The 20612-nt window shown below is 40.2% G+C and overlaps 1 protein-coding gene across 1 annotated transcript in view; it reads right to left on the bottom strand.

Annotated features, from left to right (window-relative positions):
• SOX13 (SRY-box transcription factor 13) overlaps positions 1–20612 on the bottom strand; it is a 770893-nt gene that overhangs the window by 325745 nt on the left and 424536 nt on the right. The window contains exon 3 of the mRNA XM_044076961.1: positions 8883–9085. The gene's annotated coding sequence lies outside the window, so the exon portion shown is untranslated. The remainder of the gene's footprint in view (positions 1–8882; positions 9086–20612) is intronic.

Genomic DNA, 20612 nt, shown 5'->3' with positions numbered 1-20612 from the left:
GGTAATGCAGGGGTGCTAACTAGAGCCTTGAACCAGGTCTCAGTCACTGCACAGATATCGATGTTCTCCATTTTAAGGAGTGCCTCGAGTGAGTGCATTTTGAGATTTAGACATCTAGCATTGAGTAGCATTACCCTGAGTTTTTGCTTGCCTGTTCCTGTTACAGTGGTGAATTTGTCATTTGAACCTTGCCTAAAAAAGTCACCACAGGGGCGGCAAGAGCCTTAGCCAGTATCTGGAATCCCAGGGGTGACAGGTGCAGGCCATCTCTGGAAAAGCATTGTGGTCTGTCGACCATGTCATCCCAGGCAGAGAGATACTGGATCCCCTTAGAATGACACCAGAAGCTTAGTCAATTGTTGAAGTCAATCATTTTGTCCTTGTACTGCAGTATCATTCTGGGCGATGGCAGGATTCTACTCAGGGCTAGGGTCATACCTGTCTGGGCTACAAGATCGGAGAGCTCTCCCATGTCTCTTTTCATGTAGTGCAGGGACGTATGTTTCAGGTTGTTCACACCGACATGGACAATGACAGAGTCATATTTGTACTTGTTGTGGAGTGACCTGAGTGCGTGGGTTATGTGGCGGATCCTGGAACCAGACAGGCAGCTGACCGTAACCTTCTCCTTGTTTAGCCTGGTGAGTGGGACATCAGTGTACCTGACTAGAGTCACGCATGACTAATGTGTTGGGTATGTTTGCCTTATGGGCTGTGGTTTATTGGCACACTGAGTCTGTGGGCTATGTGTCATTTGGGTTGTGTTGGGGGGTGGAGGTTGCTTGCAATTCTGCTTTGAAGGTCTCTGTTGCTTGAGCAGATTATTACTGAGAGCCTCTGCAAATGTTTTTCTGCTTCTGTGTGTGGATTTTGGTGGTGTAGGTTTAGTGGGACTATGTAATGAGTGTGGTGTGTTGCATTTGTTTACCTTCTCCTCTTGACTGTCAAGTTCAGTCTTGGTTGGAGAGAGCTTTACCTCCAGTTTGGCTAGATAAGTGCATCTCTCACAGGTTGTGGTGTTGAGTGGTAGGAGGAAAGGGTTGTCTGTGTACATGAGGCAATTGCTACATTGCCTCAAGATGCCCAGATTCATCAGACAGACAGGAGAGAACAGTGGGTGCTGACCCTTGGCCATGCCTGAATAAAAAAACTACTTTCCTCTAGACAGGTGAGGAAAGTGAGTATAAGAGCTGTTTTTCTCTAAGCAAGTGAAGAAAGTAAGTACAAAAGCTGTTTTCCTCTAGGTAAAGAGGAAGGTTGAATGATGTAGTAATTTGTAGCTTATTTAGTGCTTAGAACAAGTTCTGAACAAGTGCTGAGCACGAATAAGCAAATTCAAGTGCTAAAACTATGAATCTGTACCTGGATCTTGTGGTAGATAGGCTACCTAGTGCTTACCACTCCCACTGATAAGCTAGAATGCTTCCCTCCAACACAGAAAGGCTTGGGGGCTCAGAAGCTTACAAACAGTCCTGGATATACAGCAAATCTGTTTCTGGACTAGACTACTTAACGGGAAAGGTGGGAAACAAGCGCAAACGTGGGCTTTTAAACCAGAAAGTTGAAAAAGATGGAAAAACTGCCTAAACAGCCAATAAACTACAATTTCTGGGCCAGAAACCACTCTTGTGGTAGATAGGCTACCTAGTGCTTACCACTCCCACTGATGAGCTAGAAGGCTTCCCTCCAACATAGAAATGCTTTGGGGGCTCAGAAGCTTACAAGCAGTCCTGGATACAGCAAATCTGTATCTGGACTAGACTAGTTACAGGAACGTTGGGAAACAAGCACAAACATGGGCTTTTACACCAGAAGGTTGAAAGAGATGGAAAACCTGCCAAACAGCCAATAAACTTCAATTTCTGGGACAGAAACCACTCTTGTGGTAGATAGGCTACCTAGTGCTTACCACTGCTGATTTGAAATGCTGAGTTCCCAGACTTCATTCAAAAGCTTAGTGGCTACTACTATGCAGATTTTCTGTCAGTCTGGTTATTGCTGCTATAAAGTGAGCCACCTTCTTCTGTTTTTTTTTTTTACTGTGCTTAATAGAACTTTCTTAGTGAGCTATTAGACTTGAAATGGTGGGTGGGTGGGGGGGGGGGTTGTAACTAGCTGAAAAACTTCAGCAGTTTGTCTTTGGGGAAAATATAATACAGCTGAATGGCTATTATTAAAAGAGGAGTCTGTACTTTACTATTGTGCTATACTGTGCTATTTCTCCAACCAAGCTTACAGTTAAAGTACTGTGGTTTCTTATTTTTGAATGCCTGTGGAATACCGTTAGCCTGTCTTTTGCACACACATACTTTGCTTTTTTTAGTGGTCATCTTTCACAAAGCATTGTAATGAAACTATGTCAGACTTTACATAGTAGATTATCTAGTGTTTTTTTCACATTCAATTTTACTTGCAAGTCACATTTTACAGGTAAGATGTGATGCTGGTCATCAGAGACTAATCACACACACACACACACACACACACACACACACACACACACACACACACACACACACACACACAAAAGACTGACTGCACTTGTCTGTGCATAGTTGTTGCATTACTTTGTTTTCTTAAGGTTGTTAACAAGATGACATATTACAGATTATGTGACATATACCAGAGGGAAATAGCATTAAAAAGTCAAAATGGTGCGCACAGAAATAGCTTCAGGCAAAATGCAGCGAAACTAATACTAAAATCATATTTTCACACTATGCGGCACTTTTAGATTTTTATTAAGAGGAAAGCAACAATAAAAAAAAAATGGCATTTGAGAGGTGCCATCTTTTATATGGCACTCCAGATAAAGGACCTGTAAACACTGACAATTTATAAAGTTTCTTTATACTTCACTGTTGTCAAGGTCACTAAAAAGGCCTACTGTTGCCTATTGCCCTTTCTACAGCAGTTCCTTAGAGGTCTGTGCACAGGTCTAAAATGCAAAATTCTGGTGATGCTACAATGATTCACAGGTGAATCTGCAGATGGAATTCTGATATAGTCTGCAGAGCACAGCTTTAAAAGTTAAGTGAAAGTACAGTTGTGTACATTTACTATAAATGCAGATGTTAGATTGTATTTACTGTTGCAGTACTAACATTTGGGATTTCTTGCCATGGAAGCCCTTGGCTGGCCCAACTACCAGATGTGTGGGTATAAAGGGATCCAGCCGATGCCATGATCTCAGTACCGTCTTGCTCCCAAGAGGTAGGAGTCCCCTAGCAGGTCCTTAAGGTCAGGGGTCTAAGCCTGTAGACTCCAAAATATGTGTCAAAGAATAGGGAGTAAACTGGAACTGAAAAGGAGAATAACCAACCATATCCCATATGCAAGAAGGAAAGAACACTGCAACAGTGAATCCACTCGAACATCTACATTTATGTTAACTGTACACAACTATACTTTGTTCTTCGTGTTTCACTACTGCAGTCCTAACTTAAGGAATGACTTCCAAAGCTGAAAGGGGGGGTGGATGAAAGGACTAAGGAGAGGAAAGGATGCCCTGCAAGATGGCAGTGTCAAACCCTGCTCTGGACTTGGAAAAGGTAGGAAGATGGTAATGTTTGGTGAAGGTATGCACAGAAAACCAAGTAGCAGCAGCCAAAATGTCCTTAGTGGCTACTCCTTTAAGGAAGGCGGCATATGTAGTGGCAGCCCTCGTGGAATATGTCCTCAAAGAGATAGGCTTCTTCCCATCATGGCTGTAGGAAAATGAGACACAGTGGGAGATCCATTTTGAGATTTTATTTATTTATTTAACACGTGTTTACCAGGGAAGTCCAAATGGGACACAGCCCATTTTCAGAGGTGGCCCGGGGGGGGGGGGGGATGCTCCTGACCCATGTCTCTGGAATGTGGGAGGATACCGGAGGACCCAGGGGAAACTGATGCAAATGCAGGGAGGACATGCAGACTCTGCACAGAACGTACCACAACTAAGAATCAAACTGAAGAACCTCTTGCTGTAAGGTGACAATGCTGCACCACTGCGCAGCCCATGGTTTGTTATGAATCTGATTTCCCCAGAGAGCTGCTGGAAAAGGCCACAGAAAGTTGGTCTGAATTCCAGACATTCTTCATTCTATCCAAGTATAACACAGTTGCCTATGCACATCCAAAGTATAAAGGATCTTTTTTCCCTAGTTTAGAGAGTTAGGAAAGTGTAGGCAACTGTATGTTCTGGTTTATTTATTTATTTATTATTTATTTATTTACTTAAATTTGTTGACCGGGAGTGTCTAACTGGACGTAGGTCCATTTTCAGCAGAGGCCCGGGGAGAAAAGCTCCACAGTTAAAATAAACAGACAGTAGTTACATTGGATTACACAGCGATTAACAATTTAACATAGCAATTACTTACAACATATTTACAGATGAAGAACATAGTACATCAGTAGACAACTAGAATCTTTATCTGTGAAGTATATAACAGACATTAACAAATGTTACAATAAGAAGTTCCTGCTGTATAATAAGTTCTAGGCTTATGAGCATCATAAAATAGAATGTTAATAGTTTAAAGAAATCTTTGTCACCACCTTACACATAAAGGAAAGACTAGTCCTGAGCGACACCCTGTCTGGGTGGACAGTGATAGGTTCCACACATACATAAGGTCCTGAAGCTCTGAAACCCTCCTGGCTGAAATAATGGTTAGTAGGAAAGATAGTCTTCCAGGTAAGGAATTTTACATTTGCAGAAGCAGCTGGCTTGAAAGGTGGGAGGGCGAGCTTCTCCAGAATGAAACTGAGGTCCCAGGGGGGAACAGGAGGTTTTCTGGGAGGTCTAATGTGGGCAACCCTTCTCAGAAACTGTTTCATGAGAGGATGGAAAAAGAGAGGAGGCTTTAGAGGTAGACAGGCAGAAATAGCTGAAGCACAGATCTTAGAGGAGTAAGCTAGTCCTTTTGATAAGTATGACAAGATCAAAGGAATCAGAGTTTGCCAAGGGTTTTGTCTGTTTTGTCTGCACCACATAATGAATATTTTCCACTTGGTGTAGTAAGACTTCCTAGTGTTAGGTCTCCTGGTTTCTTTTAGAATGTCCAGGACCTGTTTGTCAAAGAGCAACCCCTTCCATGGAATCAAGGAATCATCCAAGCGGTCAATTTGAGGTTGGGATATATGACTGTGCCCTTGTTCTGTTAACAGGTCCACTCTCTATGGCAGCAGACATGGTTCCCTGTTAGACAGAGAAACATGGGGTACCAGTGTTTCCTTGGCCAATCTGGGGCTATCAGAATGACCCTTGGCTGTTTCTCTTATTTTCAGCCGTACCCTGCCTGGGTAGCAAGGGTATGGGGTAGGGCATAGAGGAATAGGCCTGTCCAGGGGAAGGAAAAGGCATCTGTCTTCCAGGCTGATCTAGTTTTGCTCCTGGAGAAAAAAATTTCCAAGTGAGCATTTTCTTTTGTGGCAAAAAGACACATCTGTGGCAACCTGATTCTTTCAATATGCTGAGAAAAACTTCCCTATGCAACTGTCACTCATGGGGGTTTGACTGTCTTCTGATTAGTTGATCCATTAGTTGATTGGTGTCTCCTGGTAGGTACTTTGCCATGAGGTGCAGTGCTAGGGAGTTTGCTGTTTCTTAAAGGTCCATAGCTAAGTAGAAAAAGGGGTGAGAGTAAGTCCCCAAATGCTCACTGATGTACCACATAACCATATTGTCTGTCTTTACCAGGAGGACTCCTGGTTTCCATTGTTCTTTGAATCAGGCCTTTTTAGACTGCCGTCAGTTCTTTTAGTTTGATATGTTTGTTTCTGAACTGGGAGTCCCATCTGCCTTGAGTCTGGACATTGTTATAATGGGCTCCCCAAGCTACTTCTGAAACACCTTTTTTCAGAGTTTGGTCTTGAGGGATGAACCTGAAGGGAAGGCCTATGCTGAGGGAGGAAGCTTAGACCCATCAGACAAACTCCTTCCTGGGACAAGGAAGGAGTTTTATCCTGTAGGTGAGAGACTGAGGATGTTGGCACCACACATTTTTGAGGTACTCTTAAAGTTTCCTCATATGTAGCCTGAAAGGGGAATCATGAGGATGCAAGAGGCCTGTAACCTAGGGCCCTGAGATACTCTCCAACTGTGAGAAATATTCTTGACAAGGAGCTTTTTCGAGTACAAAGTTGGAAGGGTAAACCTTGTCTGGAGGAATAAAGGCTTTCTGAAGAGATGAGCCCAGTAAAGCTCTTAGAAACACAATCCTGTTTATGGGGCTGATCTGAGACTTCTGGTTATTAATGATGAACCCCACTGAAGTTGGTATGTTTTGGGTGTAAAGCAGATCTGCTTTGAGTTTTTCTAGATCTGTTGCCTAAATGAGGTAATTGTCTAAGCAAGGGTAAATCTAAATTCCCTTTGTCCTGCAGAAGCTATCACTGGGGCTAAGCATTTTGTAAAAACCCTCGGTGCAGTAGAAAAGCCAAAGGTGAGAGCACAGAATTTATAAAGCCTAACACCTGCTTCTGAAGTGTAAGAACCTCCTGTGGGATTCCTCTGTGGGGATGTGGAGGTATGTGTCTTATATCCAAGGCAACCATGAAAGCATTGGGAGAGAACATAGGCAGCAGTTTTTGCAGAGCTAGAATTTTGAATTTGGGGACCTGCAAGAATTGTTTGAGCCTTGACTGGTCCAGAATTTGCCTCCAGGTACTTTTTCTGGGAATTAGGAAAAGTTTGGAGTAAAAATCTTTTCCTTGCAAAGAGGCTGGTACAGGTTCCACTAAGCCTTGGGTACACAGAAGCTGTACTTGGGTTTAAGACCTCTGCCTTTTGGTTTGGAGGAATATCTGGTAAGCCTGAACAAATTAAGAACCGTTTGATCTCGAGTCTATAACCTCTTTGAATAATTTTTCAGAACCCACAGATCCCTAGTAATGGGGAGTCCAGTTTTTGAGGAATTAGGATAATCGTCCTCCAAAACTGGGGAGTGAGGAAGGTTGAGGATGGGGGATGAGGGGAGGGGGAAAGGGAGTGTCATGTAAGAGACATGACTGCACCTTGCTAGATCCTTAGGGGCGGGGTCCCACAGGCCTATTGGGGGGGGGGGGTCTGTTTGCCACTGTCTTGGATGCTGGTGCTGTCTTTGGCTCCTGTCCCTTCAAGGTCTATGTTTTGGCTTAGACTCGTGGACTGGAAAAAGACCACTGTTTGGTAGGATTATTGCAGCTGAAGTGAGGATGTTGGACCTGGAGAAAGTCCTTGACTGTTGCATGGATTTGGCCTTATCCTCCATTTTCATAAGCACAGCCTCAGACTTAGGATCAAAAAGAAAGTCTTTGCTCAAGGGGGCATCTAGGAGACTGGATTTGACATGTTCAGGAAGTGAATGCTCCCTCAGCCAGGCATGGCTTCTAATGATGGACACTGTGGCTGCTGCTCTGCCGGAAGCTACCAAGGTTTCAAAGCCACAGTGCAGGGAGTGCACTTAAGAACAGGAGTTGCATAAATTCTGTAATTCCTTTGAGAGGACCTGATTTTCAAACCCAGTCAGTTTTTGGTTCAGCTGGTCTAAAATGGTTTCCTGATACTTCACCATATGAAACTGCCAGTTCAAATCCCTCATGACAAGGGAAGCAGAGGTGTAGACTTTCTTTTCAAACCTGTCTGAGGCTCTTCTTTCCTTGTCTGTTGATAAAGGATTTTTGAAGGAAGTAGCATTTGCACCATTAGGACCTTGAGTCAAAGGAGTCAGAAAACTCTTGGGGTAAAGTATTCCTCTTTCTTTTACCAGGAAATGATTCAGGGAGAGGTAGGCATCTGGATCTGACCAAGGAAATCGATCCTTAGCCAAACTAACTAGGTCTTGCTGACAGTCCAAAATTTGGGAGCTGGTAGGCCTAGGCTGAGGCAAGGTGGATGAAGGTTTTTTTGTGAGAAGCCTTAGGCTTATGCCCAAGGGCAACCTCTGCACTATGATCTGGATGTGGACAATCAACTGGCTCCTGAGGGTGGTAAGCAAAGGTGATCTCCTGATGACGAGAGTAACAGTCATCAGTTTTTGAGTGGTCACTAAAAGCCAGAACCTGCAAAGTGGCCCCAGACTCAACTGACTAGCTAAGTCCTTCAGCTTGTAAGAAAGTAGATGGATCCGAAGGTGTATAGAACTCTGTTCAGGTCTCAATAGAGGCCTGCACCACAACCTCAGTCACAGAAGGGGGCTGCAAAGGTGCTTCAAGCTTAGGAGGACTGGTGGAGAGCAAACAAGTGTCACCTGAGGCCCTAAGTCTGAAGCGTTTTTCTTTTTTACACCTAGGGAGATCAACTTCGGCTCACTCAGCAGATTGCAAAAGCCCTAACAATTCACTAAAATGTTTTGCTAAAATATCAGCCCTACAACTTGATAGTTCTGCTATTAAAGCTAGCACAGAACCAGCAGTTAGGAACTTCATGTGTTGAGCCGAAACAAGTCACACAAAAGGAATGAAGGTCCCAGTGTGGTATCTGCTTGCCACAGTGGAGAACAGTTATTAACTTTCCCTGACATCAGTCAAAAAACACATGAGAAGTTCCCCAAATAGATACGTAGCTTTACACGTCTTCTTTCTCTGCTGTGGACTGACTGATGCACTGACTAGCACTCTGCTTTGGGTTGTGATGGCAAGAAAGACTGAGATCATAGCGCCAGCCGACTCCCTTTATACTCAGATGCCATGACATCAGACACTGCGTCAACTACAAGAGAAGGGGGAAAATCTTTGGTAGTCAGGTTGGCCAAGGGCTTCCACAGCAGGAAATTCCATAAGTTCGGACTGCAACAGTGAAACATGACAAACATATACTTGAAGCCTGAAATCCTCCTTCCAGCAAGGAGGCTCACAATGATTATTGCTATCACATCCGAACAAAAATTTGACCATTACCCAGTCTCACTTACTGCGTCTGTTGAACTGCTGGAGATGGATGGCTCGAGGTCAATGCTGGTGTATTATGAGGTAGCGAGAAACAGGGCCTGTGAAATGAATCAAAGTAGTACAGAGCAGTTCAGGTGTCTTGATTGTTGGCAGACTCTTTGGGTCTCACAAACTGTGATCATGGCTGAAAATACAATGACTCCCAAGACCGGTGTAGACAAGACACCTGTAAAACAAAGGTTTAGCATTTTAGAAGCATGTCTTAGGAACTTCTCATCCTCAAACTACAAAGCAGTAACCATGATACTTGCCACTTTTCCTCATGTGACCCATGTCATGAATGAACACCCACGCAGGTGACCAGACCTTACAGTACCATCCAACTCACATATTGTAAGGAACCTCACCTACCACCTAGTCAAATTCATCCTAACAGTGAAACACTACCTAGTCAGCACAGTGTAACAATAATCACAGTAACAACGGTCATAGCCTGACCTGAAATAACTCTCTCAGTCAGATCCTTAATACCAATTCTTTACTTGAATGTTGTAGGCTGATGCTTAAACTGGGGAGATGCTCACATAATAAGACTACGTTCTTTAACAACACTTTATCCCTCCCCATCTAGACATAAATACACACTGTTATTGAAAACCACATGAAAGGGCCCAGTGTTTGTTTACTGCTTGTGGCTTACATTGTTAAGCACGCAATAGCCTCAATTACACAGACAATTAAAAGGTATGCAGAGCCAAAAATGCAGTGTTTATACTTTGGTAGAACATTAGTGGGTGTGAATTTCCCTAAATATGCATGTAATCAGACCTGCAAGTCATCTTCTGACATTACAGTGCACGGAGCATGCTAAACTCAGGCATTTGTTTTATTTTATTTGGTCTACTTAATAGTGCATTTCCTCCTGTCATTCAGTACAACTCATGTCCTTAGCACTAAAGACATTTTTTCCAAGGTTACTAATGGGTTTTCTGTATTTATGATGGACTGATATTGGGTTATGGCCCATCTCCACCTTTGCTGTAAAGTGATTATTAGCACTGCCTTCCTGCCAAATGAGTTCTCCTGTTCCAAGACATTCCTGAATGAAAGACGAGGCTTATGATAATTATGATTTTTTTTTTTTTATAAAAGGAACTGTACTTCTGTTTTAAACACCAGAAAATGTCTTTATGCTATTTATGATCTTTGGGACAGAAAACCATAAAAGAAAAAAAAAGGACTTATAATAAATGCACCCTTAATGAAACATTATGCCATTTGATATATTACATCTGCGCATCAGTGCAAAGAAGGGAAACAGAAAATTGAAAACAATCACTCAATCTGAACTGAAGGTGAGATGCCCTGCAATGTACTTATGACCTTCAGAGAACTGGGTCTACTTTGTAATCTTCAGGACTAGTATACATTGGCAAACAGGTGCAACACTCACTGGGCCGGTAAAATACAAAGGATATATTTTACAGGAAAGTTCTTGTTTTGGTTTAATGTCTTCCATCCTTCCAGCCCAAAAGCAAGATTTATTGTCCTAGACAGCAGCTAGCCCGAAAAAGGGGGAACCCAGGAGCAGAAACTTCACATTACAAAGACCATGCAGGCAAACTGGGGTAGTATCAGTGCATCATCATCATCATCCTTGGTAGCCACTGTGGTTTTTATATGCTAGGGCTATGAACTTCTCCTTGTGTTGGCCAGCAAGCATAGTGCCATAAAGCTAAAACAAGCCTACAACAGGTCCATCTTTCCTTTGCACCTCTGATGGTCAGGTAGAGTGCTAGCATTTCTTGGTTGGCCTTGCAGTCCTTGACTGCATGTGTATATGGACTACATTTCTGTGGCCTTCCTCCAAAGAATGCTCCTGCTATGGGATTTATCCAACTCATTCCACCAGAAACCAGAAAGCCAGTGTGAGACACTCGCTCACACTTCTTCTCTGCTGGCTTCCCATTGGCTTGGCCAGTACTGAAACCCAGGTCCATATGGGCCTTAAACAAACCTTTATCCTCTCTGTGTGTAATGGACTCAATGTCTTCAACATTAAGATGTTCATTTCTTAAGAAATAGTATGCACAGTTGTAAACCACTTCTGTGAAACTCAATGTATCAAAACAAAATTAAGTTAAATCTGAAACTCAAAATCCTGCACATTCAAAGAATGTGCTATGCATAGGGGTGGTAATTAGCTACTTAAAGTGCAATGATTCCCTATGTTAGCAGTGGGCGGGGCAAAACATAAACCTGAGGAGTAGGTATGAAAGAATATAAATTGATACCACTTCATACCATGCATTTCCTTACGCCCACCTTCTTTATTCACTTCTAAACTTCAATTCATGTTTGTATTACATTACCTTACTTCTAATTTCTCTGAACTGGATAACATTTCACTAAATTATTGTCATACAAGTTGCATCTATTTTTAACCAATATTGTCACATTATGTCACATATGGTTGGTATAATTATTTAAACTATAGATGTTTTGTATTAGGCCGCGGTGGTGCAGCGGTTAGCATTGTCACCTCACAGCAAAAGGTTCTCTGGTTCGATTCTTGGCTGGAGCGTCTTCTGTTTGGAATCTGCATGTCCTCCCCATGGTCAAGTGACGTTTAAAGACATGCAGGTAGGTGCGTGCATGAATGGGTGTGCCTTCTTTGAAGGTGGGGCGTTGGCCTGGTACCTCGGCACTGTAAAAATCCACTGCCATCATTAGCGGACTGGAATTCCACTGTGACTACCCCTAACCAGGAAAAGCCGAAAGACATTTGTTTTTATAGATGTTTTGTATTACTTCTGAAGATTTTAAAAATATTGTTATTAATCTGTTTTTTTTTTTTTTTATATAGTTTGGAGCTTTTCTCTCTGGGTTTCCACTCAAAATGGGCATCTACCTAGTCAGACATTCCAGGTAATGAAATGTCAATCAATCAATAAAAATAAATAAATAAATGAGTGCTGAGGAAGTGGAGAAAAAGCAGGGTAGATTGAAAGATGATGGAGCATTAAGAATAGCAGCATTTTGGAGACAACCAAGGGTTCTTTGAAATAAAATTTAAAGGAGCTAAATGTAATTAATTCTGGGAACAACAGAAACAATGCCACAAGTAAGAATGAATGGCACCTTAAAAGCTGGATGCAAGTTTTTGAATGCTTTACATGACTTATCAAGTCATAAGAAGACGAGATCATGTTGTGCAATTCAGTAATATGAATATTAGAATACTCCACTGACCACAACATAATTCTGGAAAAATAAAGAATCATTTATTAATGATTTCTGCTCTACTGGGGTGCTGATGGGAAATGAAGGACAGGAAAATGGTTGAGCAGAAGTAAAGCAGCTACCGGTTCATTAAACTAAGCATGATAATTGGGCAAAAAAGCTTAAAGTTTACGCTTTAGGCACACTCCTAGATAAAAATAAATAACTCTTGCTGCAAAAGCAAAGGATTGAGAAGGAAAACAATACACAGCACGGGATGATTTTCACACGTATGGCAGCATGCATCAATCTATGTGGTGGATCACGCTCACACACTGTGCTGGAGAAAGGCAGGAATAGATATTCTGTAATCCCAACAGGACACAGCCCATAGCAATCAGTGTTCTGTCCATCATGCAGTACACATGCATGTATCACCTGATCTTTCCAAAAGGTGGAACACTATCTGCCTAAAGCAATACTTACAAACATGAGAAGGGCAGTGACATCAGTAATCCAAAAAAAACACTGCTAAAGAAATATAAATTATTTTGCTTACTAAAAGATGCCTTATCATCATCTTACAACTACCTTGTATAAGTTGCACCTAACACAGAAAAGTCTTTAACAAGTAGAAACAATACTGGTGTTCCAGAAGGTTTATCTCTAGGTCCCATCTTCTTTTTCCTTGCTTATTAATTCCTTGCCACATGACCTCCCCATACAAAACTCACAATTTGCATAGATGACATACTTCTATCCAAATAGGACCAACCATACAGTGCAATAATCTCTGCAAAAGGATTAAACCTGCCTCTGACACTGCTCAACAGCAATGAACTTAGCCTTCAATTAAAACATAACAGCATCCCAAGTGTTTACTTTGTCACCACAACATATCTGTTAGCTTGCCCACATTCAACTGATAAAACTGCACCATGCAGTGGATTTCCAACATGGAGGCTCTCATGTGTTTCAAGCCACTAGGAAAACCAGAAAAGAACGGGAAGTGAATGAACTGATCAAGGGAAAGCCTGATCCATGTGGGACACCAAATAAGGTTCTTTGAATCCTAGAGCAAGAAGTTGTAGAATAACTAAATTTGTTTGTGTCTTTCGGCTTTTCCCGGTTAGGGGTCACCACAGCAGAACTCCGGTCCGCTAATGATTGGTAGTGGATTTTTTTACGTACTGGGTTACCAGCCCTGACGCACAACCCTTCAACGAAGGCACGCCCCATTCACGTATGCCTCCAAACAGAAGACGTTCTAGCTGAGAATCGAACGGGACAACGTCTTGCTATGAGGCAATACTCTTTATTTTGGAACTATAGACTTTTGCATACTATGGGATTGTGGGACTTTCAGAAGGTCCCCAAAGTTTGATCTTGGTAAAAGTTCATAAGAAGAAGTAATCGCTTACAAAATACTTAAAATATATAGAAAGCGATACAGTCTTCCAGTCTTTTCAGTGAGGCTATCCCAAACATGAATCTAGTGAATTTGAATCTCTACAATACTGCACCAGTGATCAAAGGAAGGACATCGAAATGTATCCCCTTTCCACGTTGTTACTCTAACCCTATCGAAATGTATCCCCTTTCCACGTTGTTACTCTAACCCTATCGAAATGTATCCCCTTTCCACTTTGTTACTATAACCCTATCGAAATGTATCCCCTTTCCACGTTGTTACTCTAACCCTATCGAAATGTATCACCTTTTCACGTTATTACTCTAACCCTATCGAAATGTATCCCCTTTCCATGTTGTTACTCTAACCCTATCGAAATGTATCCCCTTTCCACGTTGTTACTCTAACCCTAGCCTATAAATACTTGCACACACATTCTCATCCATAATATACAAGAGTTTTGGCATTAAAAATTCAAACTCATATGCACTAAACCTTCCTCCTTTCAACATCCCCAACACTCAAAAAAGAGTGCTTCCAATGAATTTCCTAAGCATTTCATTCTGTCAATCTGTCGATTTAACAGAGTAAAGTGAACCTATACAACACACAGACACACACATGGACACTACAGGTTTGTGTGAGAGAGTGAAACAGAGATAGCTCCCACCAGTGCTGTAAATGCTCACCCAAAAATAAATGCCTACAGCCACATCCATGTCTTCTAGCCAAACTTAAGAAGACAAATGTTCCTTAAGTCATTGGCATTACACTCAACTGTAAAATATGTTGCAACCCATGTCATTGTCTGTACTTTGATGGTGGGGGGCAGCAAGAATGGTTCCTGTATACACTACTTAGGCTAGAATAAGAAACACCTACAAGGATGCTGCTGAAATGAAAACCTATACTTCCCCTAATGTATTTTCCACACCAATAATGCACAACTCCAACAAAGAATAAAGCTGCCATGCAGTACTAGAATTAAATTAACCCTACACATAAATGGTATAGCAAACCTTGAGGTAGAGGATGCCAGAAATCCTTCCTTGCTCAGGAAGCGGGGAAGGTGGATGAACGGTACTACTCAGAGATGATCGTATTATTTGGAAGCCTACTGTTAAGTAGAGCACTCTCACACAGCTGCATAATGTTAGTCATAAGGATCGCTGCTGTAGTGCACAAACAAACCAAAGATTATTCAGGCAGTGAAGACTTGGCTGGAGGAATAAGGCATGCCAGAAGCACAGCAGTGGCAAAAGGAGGCCCACTTCTTGAATGGACACTCACTTTATGATGCATGGAAACAGCACCAGTGAAAGTTACTGTTCGCTGCCAGAGGAGCTGCTGCATTTCTCATGGACTGGAATCCATCAGGAATATGTGGCAAAGCAGAGGAAGGGGCACAAAAGCTTGAAAATAATGTTATGGGTACTCACCTAACATGCTCACCTTTACTAGTGAGTACAACTACCTGTAACCCCTTAATATCAGAGGACTCTGCACAACTAAAAGAAAAGTAAAATTCTGCATCACATCACAGCAGAAGTTATCAATGTGCTGTAGAAATGAGCAGATGAATTTGTGCATGGTTAAATAATGAACTTCCAGAATTACTTGGTGGAACTTTAATCGCCCATCCATCCTAGCAGGTCATAAATAAATACACCTGAATATTTATATCCCGAACGTTGTAGTTCGACAGACGAATAGAGAAAAAGTATTTGCATAGCCTTGCTAAATAATCTTCTGGGCAAATACATACAAATGCTGTACTTTTTTCCTTACAAATACAAATGTCTTTATTTGTGTTGGATCACATTATCAGACATCTGTTAAGGCTAGTGTGACAATCGGCTGCTTTTGCTGCTGGTGTCTGACAGCAATAAATGCATTAAGCAGGACCATGTACTTTTTACTGCTAAGCACAGACCTTTGCAGTAGTAATTTCTTAGGGGATGAGTGTGGGTTTTTAAGTAAAACTGTTCAGAAAAAGAAATAAAAGTGAAATCATAGTACCTCTTTTGATAAAGGCAACTAAATAACAAATTTGAATCTAATTACTTTAAATTGCTCCTTCTATATAGCTATATTTAACTTACACATGCCAAGCCAATAACCTGAAATTTAAAAATATTTGGGGGAAGGGGGTATTCTGTAATACCTTTCTTACTGCAGATGGGATAATTTGACAATGCATCTTAACACTCGACAACTATCTGCTTTTCTTGAAGTTTAATACACAGCTGTAAATCCTTATTCATTTACTGCAGCTGTCATGAAAAAAAGAAATGTCAATTATTCAAAACCCAGCCATGTGAAAAGTCACACTTTTCACATATTCTGCATCTTATAAACAAGAGAATAAGATAACGATCCATATGCCACAAAGATTAGAAGTCCTGCCCAATAGTTCATCGTGGTTACTTGCCTTGATTCTATGAAATATGTCTACAATGGGCACCAATTACAAAGTGCTGAAGTGAGCATATTTGCAGCAAAAAAGAAAAAAATCTTGTGATGTTGAAACAAAAAACACTTCTCGCTCTTCCTCTCAATCGTGCCAAGTTCTTCTCATAATTGATAACTTATCGCACTGCTTTTTGTTTTCCGAAACCGCATTTCCTCTGTCTTGTCAGTCAACCTACTAAAAACTCTCATCTCACAATTTTATTATCATTTTCTTCTTTTTTTCTGAAAAGTATATATATTTATTTATTTCACCTATGAAACAACACAAACTGCCAAAAAATAAAGAATGCAGAATTCTCCCTATGCAATATTAAAAAGATTGCACTTAATTAGCAGCAGCAAAGGAATTCTTGAAACCTCACTCCACTGTGATGCGAATCAAGACAGGTTTTAGCCAACATTATGCAAAGCTGATACCTTAGCTTTGAGCACATATTAGTACACATTGAAAGGGAGTCTCAAGACTGAATGCCCACACCCAGGAGATACACATTTACCTACAGGGGGGGGCAAGAAAATAAATATGGGGGTGGGAAGAGCACACAGAAGCATTGCAAGGCTCATGTTGGTACTTTGCAGAGGACGGCAGGAACATAGCTGATGTGTTAGAATATGCAAGTTTAGGGGACTGTGAGAAGTGAATCAATTTGCTCTTGCACTCTTTTGACAAGATTACATGCTCCATGAAAAAGTGATTTTAAAAGGATTGCTACTATTGTAGAAAGATTACTGTGCCCCATAAAACTCTAATGGCAGGTCAAGCCTGCAGAATCATGTACATTTTCTGGACTGCATGTTTGAAGACAGGCTAGAAACTTTAAACTTTTCAAAAAAGTTGAATACATTACTTTAAAATATGTATATATGCATGTGAGTGAGTGTGCAAGTGCACAGATAAAGTATTGCATCCACATATCTACACTTTGTATAGACACAAACAATTTCTAAGTAACACAAAACCCACCATTGCTAGTACTCGCCTCATCTCTACTCTCCTCTATGCTCCCCCATTCTCAGAAACCTGAAAAAAATCAGATTTAAGTAAACTTGACACCTGCTACAACAAAATTGCCAAGTTTGCCACAGATTCTACTTGCAGAACTGATAATTGCCTGGCACTAAAACAACTCTCTTATTTAGAGCTCCCCAATGTCCTAGCCTACAACCAGTTAACCACAGTCCATCAATTACGCTATCAACCTGACAAAACTCCTGCCCTTCTTAATCTCCTCCAAACCTACTCTACTAATCGTGCTTTACGCTCCTCTAACAAATCATTACTAAAAGTATCTAAAGCCAACAACACAGCTGGAGGATCCATCTACTCCAGCTACGTATCAAAACTCTGGAATTCTCTGCCCCTAGAAATAAAAACTATGCACAGCATTACTAAATTCAAAAAGTTCCTTAAAACAATAAATGCATGGACTTTTCTTCTACTAACCCTAGTTAAAAGCTAATCATTAAATACTGGTCATCCTTTGAACTTTAATACATGACCACTAAATAACTTATGAACTTGTGTACTCTTAGTTTTTCAACCCCAATACAAAACTTGCTAGACTGTTAAGAAAATGTATTACAAAAATATTCATGCTGTAAAAATGTTGTACTGTGAAGATGGAAAATGTAAACTGGCTGTTCTACATAACTTGTACATATATAATCATTTGTCAAGTTGCAAAAAAGATGTAGTATATGTCCTTTATTCTTTACACAGCTATAATCATTGTATCTTTCATCATGTACGTGATCTACTGTCTTTACTATACCAGTCTATCAGTGTATACTTGTTTAATGTATTAATTGTGGAGCTTTTCTCCCCAGGCATCCACTGAAAAAGGACAGCTTGCCCAGTCCAGCTTTCCCGGTAAACAAATGTAAAATAAAATATAAATAAAATTCATATATATATATATATATATATATATATATATATATATACATACACACACACACACACACACACACACACACACATATATATATATATATATATATATATACACACACACACACACACACACACACACACATATATATATATATATATATATATACACACACACACACACACACACACACACACACACACACACACGTGTGTGTGCCTACAAATAAATATACAAACATTTATATAACTATGCACTTTTCTGTTACACTCTCACACACACAGACACAGGCACATTCACATAAGGATAAGCTTACATAAAGATTTGTCATTGTGGCTAACTTTAAGTTACATATCAACAAAGAAATTCAGAAAACCATAACAGAACTCATATACAAATGTTAACTTGGTTCACATGGGTGGGGGGCCAGTTTATGTCTCTCTAAATGCTCTGAACAGTATGCCATAATGCCACTTGACATCCACGTGTAAACTAAACAACACATTCATGTAGGTATCAATTACTGGTGGAAAGGGAGGTCCATGCATGTCAAGTCCCTGCATAAAGGGCAAACAGTGGACTTAGTTCTGGCCACAACTCCAGATCACACACTGCTTTCAGTATGTTCCCAAAGTGCAGGTGCCAATGGGCAGACAATGGCAAACACTAGAAATGCTCATGGAGGAAAGTAAAGTCCAAAATATATGAAGGCCCTCCATAATTGCCTAAAACACCAAAGTAAGGGAGGGTATCTCTTGGTCTACCACAAGTATTTAGCTCTTTTAGCAGATAAACTACAAGGAAAGAAAGAGGTAAGAGTTGATACAGATCGCATTTCTTCATAATCTGGAGACCAACAGCAGGACTGGGAAAGTCTTCTAGAACATGCCTTAATTGCACTTTTTGTGTGGATACCAGTGAAGGAGCCAATTTCTTTAGAGAAGACATCAGACAAAATGATTTAATACTGGCAGCATAGGGAAGAATTGAACTCTAAACTGCTATAGCATCTGCAAGAGTGGCAGGAGACAAACAAAAACAGAAAAAAAAAAAGAAAAAAAAAAAACACAAGAAAAACCCTGAACTGCAGTGAATAATGCAGAACAACCAAAGGTTGAATGCAACATCAATTCAGAGACTATAATGATGGTCTATGGTCAAATATCTGTCATTATGGCATAACGATATTGTGTGTGCTCTTTAACTGTGCATCACTCAAACTAAACACAAACTTTGACACCTTTCATATGAATACATAAGTATATACTTTCAAATATACAGCATTATTTTAATAATGTTTTTAAAAATGTTTACGTGACATGGTTGTTCACAGACACTATCTAAAGAAAGACCGAAGCAAAAACAATACATATACACACACACAGACACACACACACACAAACACACATGAGCAATGTAGCTGTTCCATGATATGGGGGATTAATCACATAAGTAATTCTACTGTTAGTTTCACGTTGTAAAGATTTAGCCAGTGCAAGCCTTTAATAGTATCAAAATAATGTATAAAAATGAGCTAATTCTACAAGAAAAGACTAAGAAGCCTCATCTTAGAAATTCAGTTTGAGTTGCTATGGAAAATTATAGCATCTGAGTTTGAATAAAGCAGATTTTACAGTGCTGTGTGTTTTTTCTATTAAAAAACGGCAAAGAACTAAAAATATTTTGGCCACTGCTGCTGCTTAGATGACATCATGTACAGTATTCAATTTTTAGTACCCAAATGTTCCACACAAATGTTTTCTTACATAAGATGTGACAGTTATATCTACAACTCAACAGCAAAGCATTCTATAAATTAAATGTAATACGGTCTAGTTAATTCAAATGCAATTCTAACAATATATACTGCAGACAAGAATTAGTGTATAGAACAATAATCAAACATTTAAAAACCACTAGCAAACTACATAAACCAAACACATTTCCTAATATTTCCTTATGCAAGACACAAACTGACAGCATATTCATGTATAAAGCATGTAATGATGAATTAAATCTAAGTAAAATGACCCAGGAATGAACAAGAAAGGAATCAGCTGAGTGTTTTTCTGGCATTCCTACACATTACAGTTGCAGAAAATGTGTAGATCCTCATCACTAATCAAGCCTCTGTTCATGTTCCAGAGGACTTCTTGAGGCACTCACTGGATGAGATGGACAATTTTAATAAAATATGTCAGCACAGTAATCCTTCTACACTGGTTAACGCACACTTAATTCAGTGCAATAAAATAATCTGTTTTAGAGCATTTCTCTTCCTGATGCTTCTTAGCCTAGTAATACCAACAGCCTCTGCCAGCAGCAACATGTACAATTACAGAGTTTTAATAAATAAGTAAATAGTAATAATGTAACACTGTTCATCCATCTTAAGTACGGACGTTTCAGCTAACAGCACAACTTATCTTTTATTATAATTAAAATACAATCGTTATTTCAGCAGTGTTTTCTTTGTGCATGCCAATCTTAATGCTTCAATTTTGCAATGTGGAAGACGGAAACACACAACTCTTTTGCCAAAAGCTTTTCATCCAAAAAATAAAAAAAAATCAAAGGGCTGAGTAAAATAAACAGAACCTGCATCTAACTGCAAATCACATTTTCTGAACATAATATGCTATTTCAAAAGTTATAAGGTATGTATAGAGGGTGTTACGAAGAATCATTAATGATCAAAAGAGTTTTCATCTCTGATAACTCTCTAAGTTGCCACTGACAGTTTAAAGACAGATGCA

This window comes from Protopterus annectens, chromosome 7.part0 (assembly GCF_019279795.1).
Source record: "Protopterus annectens isolate FY-2018-M chromosome 7.part0, PAN1.0, whole genome shotgun sequence".
Taxonomy (NCBI): domain Eukaryota; kingdom Metazoa; phylum Chordata; order Ceratodontiformes; family Protopteridae; genus Protopterus; species Protopterus annectens.
This window is presented reverse-complemented; position numbering and strand designations above follow the sequence as displayed.